We start from the raw sequence: 14,139 nt of genomic DNA, 5'->3' as shown, positions 1-14,139 counted from the left end.
AAAATTATGCACAATCATTTGTGTTCAGATGGGGGAGTAATATGTTACTGAACAAATAACAAATGTTTTAAATTTAATCACTAATAGTGTATAGAAGACAGCACACAAAACATACAGAAATTTTTATTTTTCTTGTTAGATTGTTCTACCTTCCCCTCCTGTTTGTTTTGTTTTCCTCTCCTTGAAATTTCCTAGTAAATTACAAAAGTAAGATTTGTTTAGGGCAAACATCATGCAGGTTATTTAGTATGAACTTGAGAACAGGTGGGACATGGAGTTTTCATTGTTTAGCACAGCATTTCCAAAATAGTGAATAGGTATAAAATTATCCGAAGAGAACCATTATTGGTATTTTTTTCAGATGGCTGTAAAAGATAGAAATCTTTCCTTGTATTTTTTATTCACTGGCATTACTGACAATTTTATGCATTAATTTGGTCAAAATATGTATTCTAATGAGATTATAGCAAAAGGATATTTGAAGCCTAAAAAACCTTCCTAAATTCTTCTCTTACCTTCTAACATATCAAATGTTGGAAGAAGAGATCAGAAACTTTAGTGTTAAGACCATGCAATGGTCCATCTTTTTATTCTTATTTTCATACCTAATTACTGAATAAAGATACCACTATAATCTTGTACAAAATTTGATTTATATGGTAGCTGTTGGAATGTGAAGGCTAAAGATCCTCAGTCAGTATTATCTAGCAGAGATTTATGGTGGAATTTCTGTGTTGAAATGTTTTCTTTATTCCTGTGCCTTCTGATTTAGAGAAAAAAAATGAGGTAGAAGATTAGTTTGACTTTTGACTCTATCACACCTTGGCAGCATTAGACTAATTATTCTGCATGTTGCTTCCAGAACTGTAAGGATATGATTATGGCTTCCTTTTCTGATTTTAGTGTGTAATCAGATGCCCTAATTTTTAACACTTTGAGAAACATTTTTTTGTTTTCAACTTGCATAGTCATTGGTATTTGGAGTCTTTGATTAAAGTACATTATAAAGCAGTCAATATCCTAGCCAGATCATGCTTTTTTTTTCTCTAGAAAGACTCGTTTTCATTGTGGGTTGTTCTGTAATATGTAGTTTAAACTAGCCTCTCATTAGCTTATTATCCTGACCCACCTACTTTCCAAGGACATTGATGTCCCTTAAAGCAAGCTAGTGGATAGAATGAATGCCTAAGAGCCATGTGCAACAGAAAAAGAGGTTAATTATAGTAATATACTTCACATAAGAAGGTTTGAACTTAAAATTTAAGCTCTGAACATCCTATAAGTAAAGCTGTAACTTGGAGAAATGTAGTTTTTTGGTTTTTTTTTTTTTCAGAATTATTTTTTCAGATTATTATTTTTTCCAGATTATTTTTTCAGAATTCTTATATTAAAAGAAATAGTTTTACTTGATCAGGAGAAAAATTTTCATATATTAAAAACTTAAATTTCTTGAGGGGTATGGATCTTTCTAAAAGAGACTGGGTAATACATTAATACAAACTGGACAATGCAAGACAATGTTACCCAAAGTAGTTTGTAATGTGGAGCCTTGGTCTTCACATGACTGGGTCTTATGTTCACCCTCAGTCAAAACAAAGTGTTCAGTATGAGGATGTAAGTCTGTTGTTTGGGGAGTTCTAGGTGGGTCTGTAGCTCATTAGTGAGCCCACTTGTAGAACCTGGGCAAATGGATGGTCAACACTCTGAGACATAAATCCTAGCTTGGTTCCTAGGTTTTATTTTCATGTATTATATATATACATATATATATATATATATATAGAGAGAGAGAGAGAGAGAGAGAGAGAGTGTGTGTGCGCACTTAGTCTCTCAGTCATGTCTGACTCTTTGTGACCCTTTGAACTGTAGCCCACCAGGCTCCTCTGTCCATGGGAGTTTTTAGGCAAGAATACTGGAGTGGGTTACCATTTTCTTCTCCAGGGTATCTTCCCAACCCAGGGATTGAACCCATGTCTCCTGTGTCTCCTGCATTGCAGGCAGATTCTTTACCCACAGAGTCATCAGGGAAGCCCTATATATGGGAATTCCATATGTATATATAGTAATAAAATGCAGGAGCCTCTGGTTTGAGTTCTGGGTTGGGAAGATCCGCTGGAGAAGGGATAGGCTATCCACTCCAGTACCCTTGGGCTTCCCTCGTAGCTCAGCTGGTAAAGAATCCACCTGTAATGTGGGAGACCTGGGTTCAATCCCTGGGTTGGGAAGATCCCCTGGAGAAGGGAATGGCTCCCTACTCCAGTATTCTAGCCTGGAAAATTCCATGGACTCTACAGTCCATGGGGTCGCAAAGAGTGGGACACGACTGAGCAACTTTCACAAAAGTATATATAACATAGACATAAAATTTGCCATTGCAGCCATTTTTGAGTGTATCATTCACTGGCCATAAGTACACTCACACTGTTGTACAACCATCCCCACCACCCATCCCCAAGAACTTTTTCAAACTGAAGCTGAATCCATAAGAAATAACCCCTTATTCCACGCTCCTGGTTCTTTCTAAGACTTTTGAAAAGACACGAATGGCAGGTAGTGTGAGGTTGAGGTCTCTGGCAAGTTCCAGAGCTGTGCCCACTGTGACGTGATAGGTGATCCCTTACTTTAGACACCAGGTATCAGCTGCACGCCACTTTGTGGTAAACCCCTGTCCCTTTGGCCAGATGGAAGGCTCTTGTATAACCGCTGGAAAGAAGGGCTGTAGGCCCACTGTACCCATCCCCCAGGCTTTCCTGAAGGATTTCAGCCAGCCCTTTGTTGCAGTCTCACATTTTCTGCCACCCAGTGTGGTAGAACTAATCTCCCATCTGGAAGATTTTTAGAGTAATTGGTACCAATAGACTTTTCCAACTGTGTAATTACTTTAGTATGACTCTCGAGGATGCTTGCTTCTGGATAAGAACTTGTTATGATAGCCTACTAAGAGAAACCGTGCTGCCGGTGACACTGATGGACAGAGGAGTAAATTGACCTGTTCACCAGGGAAGTGTTTAACATTTTTCACCCAGAGGCCACTTAGAGGCTATTTATGGAGCAATTTTGGTTTTGTTGCTTGTGCTCTGGTTGTTGTCTTTGATAGTGAGTGTTGCTTTTATGTGCATTTCAAAGGAATTCTTTGGTCTTGAGAACAAAATGAGATGATTACTATAAAGGAGATACCTCCCTTCCCATCTGCTATGATGCAGATGGTATCAAATACCTTTAAAAACTGAATCAAATGTATTTAAGTAGATGAATAGAAACCCCTTTGCCCTGTTAAAAGATCATGTTTGGAAGAGAGGTTGAACACACCTCCAAGTATGTTAATCCTGTCTGAAGTAAACAAAGACACATGCACACAACAGCATGTAGTTTTTCTCCTTTGTTTTTGTATATATCTGCTAGATAGATACCTTGGTTTTGCAAAACCTCTTGTCTGAAAAATCTGATTCTTTCTGAGCCTGGACCATGGGATCAAGGACTTGACTGGTAACAACTGTCCTAAAAAGGAGCCTTCTTGTCTAATGCCAAGCCTACGCTAGAACTAAATTCAGCTCTGGAATGCCTTGAAGAGATGTTTGTTGCTTAATCATAATTTGTAATTAAAATGTGTAAGGAATGTTTTGTGGTCAAATTCTTCATCAGAATTTGATTCCTAATATCTATGCTAGGAAAAAAAAGTCTAAAAGACTGTTCTCTGAAATGTTGGCTGTAATTATACTTGGGTGCTGAGCTTAGGGATGTTAATTTTCTTGTGCTCCTTTCCTTTTCAGTTTGTAGAAGCGACATGCATTACTTTTGTAATTAGAAAATATCTTACTTCCTAAGAAGAAAATTTTAAAAATACCTATTTTGTCCTTATGTTTTGAAACCTCTAGCTGTATCACTGAACTTGAGAGCTCACAGTCTTGCAGCTGTAACCAAACTAGACTGGGGTCTGCTTACCTGATATGCAGCAAAGCTGGTCCACTTACGGGGCTGTGGTGAAAGAAAGTACAGTGTTTACTGCAGGGTGCCAAACAAGGAGAATGGGCAGCTTGTGCTCAAAAGACATGAGCTCCTCGATGGTTTTTCAGGAAGGGTTTTGAAAGACATTGAGGGGAGAGAGACACAGGGTGCATGATCAGCTCATGCACAATTCTCTGATGGGTTGATGATGAGGAAATAGTGATGTTTCAGGAATCTCAGCCATCAGTTTTCTGGTTCCAACCAGTCTGGGGTTTGTGTGTACTGGTGGTCAGCATGCAGCGAGCTTCTTCCACCTAGTGGGGGTTTTAGTATCTGCACAACAACTCAAGGACACGGCTCAGGATATTATTTATAGCCCCGAGGAGGAAATAAAATAAAGGTCCTTGTTGTATGGCTTAACTATTATTATTTTGTCTTGCTTGACTATTTTCTCACTTCTCTAATTAAATCTGCTCTGTAACCAAAGAGCAAATTTAAAGCTTTTCTACAAACAAGAGGCAGGGGCCAAGGCGGGGGCAGGTGTAAGATGGAGATCTGTCCCTGGGGTGGTCCTGCAGGGTCTTACTCAGTTTCACTATCATAATTGCTTCTGTTTATCACGTACTGCATAGACTGCAGTGCCCTGGAGCCCCTTGCAAAGTCAGGAAGATTCTGGACTACCCAGATTGTTCATTTAGAGCTAGCATAAACAAAATGCTCTTACGATTGGCTTAACTGTCTTGTCAGCTGTGATACGATTCATTCCACTGGCTGCTCTTTAAAAAAAAAAAAAAACAAAAACAAAAAACCCTAATTCCTCTGGCTAACAGTTAGGCACCAGTCACCAGTACCAAATGGAAGACCTGTTGTTGCTGAGATGGATAGCGATTTTAGTCCCTGTGGATTTTCTCACTTGCTTTTATGTAAGCCCAAGGCATCAGGTTCACTTCCTGCTCTTGGGAAGCCCTGTTCAATTGTTGCCTACACTTTTCTCCACCAATACTGCTGCCAAAAGTTAATGAATATTTTTTGTTTCTTTATTTTAAAGCCTGGAACAGGACTGAGATAGGAATACCGAGTATTATATATCTCTGTGAATGTTTTCACTCTAATCCAATTTTCAAATTTTAGACCTTAAAATAACAAATAAGTTTGTAGTCTTGTACTGTAGAGTCACTTTTTAAATTGGATCTGGTCCTCAGAAAACAATGCCACTGTAGCTATTAATATAATAGAAATGATTGTACTCATTCCCTTACTGAGGAGACACATTTTTCTTATTAATGGTGGAAAGCACTTAAGAACAAAAGTTTTCTGGATCTCTTGTTAAGTGGCATGACTTATTGTTACTATTATTGACTTGGTCCCTGAGGTGAGAACGCCTCTGGGAATTAAAGCAGTTGCAATTTCCTAGCATCTGTGGAAAGATGATATATGGAGGGAAGGAAGGAAGTTGTGGGCAAAAACCACTGCTGAATCCGCCATTGTCAAGTGATACAGAGCTGAGACGTTCAGAAGGCTGTTCTGTAATAGATTATTCTTCCATCTGTGTTCGCACGGGAATGAAACTTAGAGTAAGGCTTGCGACAAGTCCCTGAATCTGCCTGTTGACCTAGACAAAGGCTTACATTCAGGTACCTCCTCTCCCCCGCCCCTCAACCTGGAGTAGTAGTTTCTCCTTCCATTCCCATCTGAACGGAGGCAGGTTTTCTTCTGCAGTGTGCCCTTCTGTATTCCCTTCAAGGCTGTGTCTGTGGAGGGCAGGCTTGTCTGCAGGCACCAGAAGTGAGCATAGATGCCCAATTCTCTTCTCAAGCCTATATGCCAGAATCTGAGGCTGCCTTCTTTTACTCCAAGTTCTCCAAGTCACTAAGATGGCAGTGTAGTGATCTTGTTTGTTCAGGCAGCAGAATCGCATGTCAGGGTGATAAATATGTATGAAACCCTGTTTAGTTCATTTTAAAGGCACCGAGGCGAACGCTGCTGTCACATCCATTCAGGTGAAGACTTGTTCTCCCGTGGCAGGGGAGAAGAGACCTTGAAATATGTTCTTCATTAAGCTGCCTCGACCAGTGGCCCTCTTGGCTTTTAGTTTTTCCGGGCTATTAATGCCAAGCAGAAAAATGGGCTATCACCTAACAGCTAACAGAACATTTGGGACAAAGTTCAGTTGTGTTTTCTTTTTTGTTGTTGTTGTTCTCGTTGTTGTTTTTCACTCCATATTCTCTGACTCTCAGCTGTGTGTGTTCTTTGTTTCTTTTCATGGAACAGGGGGCTTATACATTGTGTTCCCGATACATCTGCAGAGGGCTTCTGGGATGTGTTTATTGCATTTTAAATGCCACAACCACCAGAGGCCAAATTATAAGGCAGAATTTTCCTGTTAGCAGCATGCCAGAAATCTCTCAGTCCAACGTAATTTGCATTATGATTAGAAAATACAATAAACTTGAGGCAGTTATTTTAGTCTTCACAGATCACTGAGTTTTTTCCCAAAGTGTTTGTAGTATGTTACCATTATGGCTGGAGTTAATGTTCCAGCTTGGATTCCCCAAATTGTAAGAGCAAGGGTCAGGGCTTAGAAGCTTTTCAGACTGACTTCTTTGACAAAATATGGAGAAATGCAGGTAGAAAGTAAAAGTAGGAGAAGGAAATGAAAGATAATGAGATGAAGCTGGAGTGAGAAGTTGCTTTTACTCACTAGGGTAGGGGTAAGTAAGCACTGTTATTTCTAGTTGAAAAGATGAATCTTGGAGATTGAAAGATACTTGGCTGCACCGTAGATGGACTTGAACTATCACTGAAAATGCTGTGCAAATGATTTTAAAACTTTGCAGTTATAAATGTTGCAGTGTTTTGCATTTCTTGGGTTTTTTTTTTAATTTTTTTTTATTTTAAAAAGTTTACAGTCAGCCCAGTTAGTAATTACCTTAAAATACAGAGATATATCCTACTACTAATTATCTTTACTTTCCTTTGTTTTTTTTCTTTTAATTTATGATAAGGTCTCAGCTTAGAATAAATTCTTTCTTTGGGTTAAATATTCTCTACTCCTCAAAGAAGAAAGGGTTAATTTTTACAAAATGGATTTTTTTTTTTCCCCCCGAGTTGACTCCAGAGCCTCAAGAATCCCTTTATCTTATTCATGGAGCATCTTTTTAAACCTTCCTCCTAACTAGATTTTTTTCAAAGGTGTTAACCCTTTAAGCAGCATGATGCTATTAGGAATCAAGTGTAAGAAGGTCAGACTTAGCCCCTGAGGATTCTAAGTGGGCAGGAAGCCTTATGTACTGGAGCCCTCCACTCAGGTGAGAGGTTGTCCTCACTGTTGAGGATGCTGACGAGAAAATAACATCCAAAAAATAATTTATTTTCTGGAAGGGCCTACCAATTTTCCTTGCAAAAGTTAAGTCTACTTTTCCCCTTTTTGAAAATCACAAACAGATGATTCAGGCAAGCTTCACTGAAGATAAGTGGAAGAATTAACAAGATCATGATGAACTGTTGAGGGGAGATCTGGGGAAGGTGGAAATTGAGAGGAGAGCCAGCACCCAAGGCTCCCCTTTTCCTGAGCACATTTGCTATTTATTTGTTACAGAACAGCTAAGAAGCTGAATTGTGCTTTTGGCAGTTGTATAGAGCTGGGGTTTTAGAAGTCAGAGCCCAGGGTTGGCCAAAGGTGGGGACAAAGATAAATCACCCCCACTTTAATCTGGAATCATGAAGAGCTATACCATCAGAAAAGAGTGAACCTTTTTTTTTTTTTTTTTTTTGCTTCATTTGGATGAATCAGAGAACACAGAACTTTGATTTTGGATTAAGGCAGACTGTGCTCATCCCAGCCTGAAGAGGGAGTGTAAATGATGCTGAGCATGTGTGGGAGGCGTCTGTGGGAGGCGTCCCAAAGTTGCAGAAATTTGGAGGAAAGGGCTTCAGGTACTCTAGGCAGAGGATACAGCGTGGTCAGGACGGTGGGCTTGGGGTGCAGTGGTGACCAGCAGGACTTGGGGTCTGGAAGCCCCTGGATCAGAGTGGTCTCCAGACGTGTTTCCCCAGGATGATGGGTTTCTTTTTTCTTTTTTTGATGTGGATGGTTTTTTTTTTTTTTAAGTCTTTGTTGAATTTGTTACGATATTGCTTCTGGTTTATGTTTTGGTTTTTTGGTCATGAGGCATGTGGTCTTTAGCTCCCTGACCAGGGACCAAACCTACACCCCCTGAGTTGGAAGGTGCAGCCTTAACCGCTGGACTGCCAGGTCAGTCCCTTCAGTTTTTAAAATGTGGGGTTTTCTTTTTTTTTTTCCCCTCCAGGAAAAGAGTCTTTAGAAAAAGACATGAGCTGTGCCTTTAATCATAGTTACCACCACTCTCTGTGCTGAGATTCATCATCGTTTGTTAGGTGCCCGGACCCTGAAGGTATTTGTGTGTGCAAACCTTAGACTCTCACTTGGGCTGAGTGTGAAAGTATGGGGAGCTTGCATGGGGACTGGATCGAAGGTGGACTTGAACATCATACCGGTGAGTTCGGGCTTACTCTGCAGGAACGAGGGAGCCATTCTAAGGTTTTGAGCAGGGTGTTGTATGAATAGAAAACTCTACTAGTTTAGTTTAGCAGGATCTACACCGGACCTGGGGTATCGATTAGAAGCTTTGGCAGTGGCCCAGTGAAGAGGAGTAAAAGACTTGAACCAGAGCACAGAAAGCGCGGGGTGCCTTGGACAGCTGTTCTGGGGGCTGACTTAGTGCCATTTGGTAACTGATGAGATGTGAGGTATTAACTGAGAATAACAGTACCAGTAACAGAAGCGGGAAGGAGGTGGGCTCAAGTGTGGGCCCAGGAGGCGTTTAGTGGTGATGCACTGAATTGAAGGTGGGAGGTTGACTTTCTGCTCAGCAGAGCTGTTCAGATTGGTTTAGAGACTCAGTGTTGTGAGAGACTCAATGTTTTTTCAAAGCCCATGTTAACTGCTTGGAACAGTAAGTCCCCTACACATGAACCTCTAAGCTGCAAACTTTAAAAGATGTGAATGTTTGTTCCCTTGTCCATTCGTGTAAGTTAGTTCACATGTCTAGCGTACTTTGTCACACGCATGCTTCCTCCACAAGTGGCTGTGCTTTTGTGTACTGGCTGTACAGTTCTGTATAGAGTACAATATCTTTATTTCAAGACAAAGATGTCTGGAAGCAAGGCTAAAAGCAGCACTATATAGCTGATTGTGTTAGGTACCTAGGCTTACTTTGTCAAATTGAACTTAAGAACACGCTCTTGGAACGAAACTTGTTCGTATGTAGAGGGCTTACTGTGTTGATTACATGACAGTTATTTTTGGCAATCCAATGACTTAATGTAGTCACTATCCTATGGTGGCCTTTACTTGGTTCAGTGCAGATGACTCTAGTTCTTGGTAGTTGTCAATAAATGAGGGATGTTGGTTGCAGAACTTCAGGTCATGCAGAGAATGGTTAGCATTGACTAGTGTAAACAGAACTGGGGGCATCTTGGGTTTATCCTCAAGTTGAATCAAAAAAGCCAAGTCCAGGGCTGGTGGCAAGACGGCGTGCCTCCCTTGGCTCTGGGTGGACTAGCAACAGGCCCAGACTTGCAAACACGCTTCACCAAGCCTGGGATTTGGCAAACCTGCTGCATGCTGGGTGGGTGGGCTGGCTTAGCAGCCAACCTCCACGTGTACCTGCAGTGGTGCCTGTACCTGCTGGAGAAGGTTTTGCCTGGAATAAAAGCCATTCAGTGAAGAAGAGTTTTTGAATCTCTGATATAAGAAGCCTGGTTCACTGAAGTGGCTCCAGAAAACTTTGGAAATTATGAGAAAGACAACAAATATCGGTAATTCAATGATGCTTAAGGCTAGTCTATGTTAGATCAACTTAAAGCTATACTCATGTTTTTTAATGGGCTGGAAATTGGCTTTGGGACTTCATATGTGAGTGGATACAATGAGAAAATGCTCACATTTGAGTGCTTAGAATTTTCCAGGTTTGTAGTTGTGTTTTTGCTTATGGCTTTTTCACTTATGTTAATATACTTTTCATGCTGAATCCCAGGGAACAAATCTTTATTTATATAACCCTAATTCCATTGTAAATGTGCTGCTTGTGGATCATCAGTTATGCAATTTCCATTGTACAAGGTTTCTTGTTGTTAATGTTACAATATATTGCACGGTTAAGAGTTCTAAAGCTCTTCCATAATCTGTGAGATTGACTTTCTAAGAAGTATATTTACAGAAAATGCTGATTCTGACAACAAATTTTAATCTACCTAAGCATTTTACTTTAGATACATTAAAGGCAAACAAATGAGTTTTTTTTCAAACACATTAATAGAATTTACTTGCCTACTTACTTCTCAGTTTGAATGATTTTTGTTCCACTTCAGGATCTCTGACCTGATTAGTAAGATTAAGAAATGCCTAAGACGTTAAGACCTTTGATTAGAAATTTAAAGTCATGTCTTAAATTTTACGCCCATGTTGAAGATGCTACTCAGAAATGAAACTGGAGTTTAGTTTTTCTGATAGGTCCTGAAAAGTAAAAGTGAAAGTGTTAGTCACTCAGTCATGTCTGACTCTTTGTGAGCCCATGGACCATAGCCCACCAGGCTCCTCTGTCCATGGGATTCTTCAGGCAAGAATACTGGAGTGGGTAGCCATTCCCTTCTCCAGGGAATCTTCCCAACCAAAGGATCCAACCTGGGTCTCCTCCACTGAAGGCAGATTCTTTACCACTGAGCCACCAGGAAATCATCTACAGGCAGGTGGAGGGAATTCCCTAGCAGTCCAGTGGTTAGGGCTTCATGCTTCCACTGCATGGGGCATGGGTTCTGTCCTTGGTTGGGGAACTAAAATCCTGTATGCTGTGAGGTGCAGCCAAATAAAAAAAACTAAAAAAAAAAATAGATGGGTTCAGGGTGATGGTTCAAGTCCTGTTGGGGCCAAATAGCTTGAATTTACTTCGTATCTGTTTGAAACAAATAATTTCTAAAATTTTCTCAGGTGCGCTGTTATGAGGAAAACTCTGTGGCTATTAATTGCTCAATATTTCTTTCTCTGCCCTCTCTTCTTGCCCATCTTAACTCTCTTCATGATTGTTCTGGGGAGCTGTTTGTGTATTTCTCGCTGTATTTCTCTTTTTATTGGTGGTTTCTTGGTTCCAAGGAAGAACCAGATTTTCTGTTTCTAGTGTTCTGTTTGGAACACTAACTCTGTGCCCTGCCCTTAAATTGCCTGTCACCCGAGAGATGGCAGAACAAAACAGGCAGCAAAGCTGTTTGTTCCAGGTCTGTCTTTGGGGGATGTTGAAAACTGTGAGTCTTTGGCTGAGTTATATCTCAGGATGGCTTGATATTTTCCAAATGGTTTGTATAACCCAGGGACCTCGCTTGAGTTCTGGTAACGACAGCTTCACCATCACATTTTCCTTTGGGTATAGCTCTTGAAAGGAAAAAGCCTTTTAAAATTGAGGGCTTTTATAGATTTCATTACTAGCTGAATCAGTATTCTTAAAGGAAATACCTTATCAGTTATTGATGGTGTTAGACCATCTGTCCGTATATGAGTCTTTTCCTCTAGGACAATGAGAATCTTACCTTTGCTCAGATTAATATTCTGTGACAAATTGCTGCCTGGGTCTGGGGGAGAGATTTTTTGACATTAGATTGCATCCTTTGTTGTTTTGGGCTTCCCTGGCAGCTCAGACGGTAAAGAATCCACCTGCAATGCAGGAGACCCAGGTTTGATCCCTGGGTTGGGAAGATCCCCTGGCCAGTATTCTTGCCTGGAGAATTCCATGGACAGAGGAGACTGGCAGGCTATGGTCCATGGGGTCGCAAAGAGTCAGACACAACTAAGCAATGAACACTTTCTCTTTATTGTTTTAATTTACTTAAGAGCACAAGTATAACACTAAAAAAAAGGAAAGAAGGAGGCTCTTTGAAATAAAAGTGGCAGCAGTTGAAAACATATTGGAGAGACTTCCCTGGTAGTCCAGTGGTTAAAAATCCACCCTGCAATGCAGGGGACACTAAGGTTCGATCCGTGGTCAGGGAACTAAGATTCCACAAGCTGTGGAGCTACTAAGCCCATGTGCCGCAACTAGAGAATCCTTGTGCAGTGAAAAATCATGCATGATGCAGCAAAGATCCTGCGTGCCACAGGTAAGAATGATGCAGTCAAGTAAATGGATAAAATATTTTTAAAAACATATTGGAAGAAAACACATCTAATATTTAAAGAAAACGATGCAAAAGGTTTAAAAGTTTTAAGACAAAAGTTCATTTTTCTAAAACCAGTAGATATCATTTAAGCTTAGCATTCATAAACTATTTTAGGGCAAAGATAATGTCTTAACTATAGATTTCACTCCCTTCTGCCTCAACTGTGCGGGTGGAAGACACACCATACAGGTAATTTTTATAGAATGCAGGAGTCAGATGAAGATGTACTTATGCTATTTTTTTCCCTTATAACTGATGCTTGTTCCATTGGGGGTCTTTGTGTCTGAAATGCTGAGAATTGTTCTCAGCCTCTGACCATTCCTCTTAGTTCTTTTAATTACTGCTTGATCTTCCAGAACCTGAATTTTAATGGGCTAGCTAAAAATAGACTTGTCACTGTAAGTACCTCTTCACATCTGCTTGCTTTCTGAGTCCCTGCAAGGTTGACCAGCTTTTTAGGAGTTGCATGTAAAAAACAGTTGGAGGAAAACCAGCATCTGTTTAGTCACTATTTCCCGTGTTGAAAGACGATGTCAGGTTTTGAACATTTTTGTTTTCTTCTTAAATACCAAGCATGGTACTTTCATAGCAATGGAAATTGTTTCAAGTGAGGAGATGATTAAGTATAACTTTTGAGGTTTTTAGGCGCACTGAGCGCTCTCTCGTGCAGTGCACCCTCTGTGGGTTCACAAAGAGACAGCTTTTCCTGGGCAAGCATCCGTGACTCACTGTTCTCTGTATTTAGTCATTTAACCTTCTGAACGCCAGGGGGGCACTAGGCACTTGTGTATGGAAGAGTGTCTAGCCTGCCCCTCAGAGGTTTGCTCAGGATCTGGTAGGAGAACTCTGGTTTAGAGTTTAGAGCATGGTTTGGGCCCCAGGCTCTGCCACGTTCCAGCTGAATTACCTTGGTCTGGTAACCTGTTTTATCACATTAGATATGGGGGTTGTCATGCCCGCCTAACACGAGCCTGGTACGCAGTGCCTGCCTGAAGAAATGGTTTTGGAGCTAGAATTAGGGAGCATTGATCATCTTAGACCTCAAAATCAAACTGTGTGCTTCATTGTTTTTAATAACTTTTGCTTAATTTGCCTGTGGTTCTGAAAATATCAGGCCCTGTGGCTCATTCCTGTTAACCCCTACTATGAATCAATAGCCCCTCCCAGCTGAGAACATTGGAAATAAGGCACAGTGATTGATGAGAACCCCAGTTGTTGTGTGTCCACTGAATTTCTTTTATTCTCTTTTGGTTTTGAAGTTTGGAGTACATTTTTTTTTAAGATTTCTTTTGCAGTGGCACCATAACCTTATCCTTTAATTGCATTAATAAGAGGCTTTCCCTCTTGGTTTTCAGGAAAGGTGTAGAAGGTGTGAGGTTGGTCTCATTATAAGAAGTTAATTTTTTGTTTGTTTTTTTTTGCCAAGTATGCTTACTAGTACACTTGTAAACAGCATTCAGAATACTTTACCTGGTATTTTTTGTGATTGTAACTTCTCTTCCCTCTCTACACACATTGTATGAATGCAAGTAACTGTAATTCATTTAATAAAAACACAGTTGCAAAATTTCTATTTTTTAAATAATTTCTATGGCCAAGGTATAAAAATTTTCAAGTCTCCAAGGGTTATATATATTCTGAAAAGTACATTTCCTTCCTTTCCTCATCCCCAGTTCTTCCCTATAGAGACAACCACTTACATGTTCTTCAAAATTGAAATTGGTGTTTAATCATGGTTTGATGCTCTGCTATACACACACACACATATATATACATACATACAGACAAGTGCCTCTGATTATGCACTATAATTTTTGGTTATAAATTAGAGGAATCAGAAGCAGGTTACTAGGTGTACATTTGGATATACGAGCAGAAATGAGTAAGGTAACTTTTATGATGACCTCCTATACTTGGTTTAACCAGCTTTTAGAGCCAGCATTATCATGGCTTTTGAGTGTCTTG

General features: G+C 40.2%; 1 protein-coding gene across 1 annotated transcript in view; it reads left to right on the top strand.

Moving 5' to 3' along the window:
* The window catches only part of CCDC6 (coiled-coil domain containing 6), a 109,466-nt gene that overhangs the window by 53,743 nt on the left and 41,584 nt on the right, over positions 1-14,139 (top strand). The window lies entirely within an intron of this gene.

The sequence above is a fragment of the Dama dama genome, chromosome 15 (assembly GCF_033118175.1).
Source record: "Dama dama isolate Ldn47 chromosome 15, ASM3311817v1, whole genome shotgun sequence".
Classification (NCBI taxonomy): Eukaryota; Metazoa; Chordata; class Mammalia; order Artiodactyla; family Cervidae; genus Dama; species Dama dama.
This window is presented reverse-complemented; position numbering and strand designations above follow the sequence as displayed.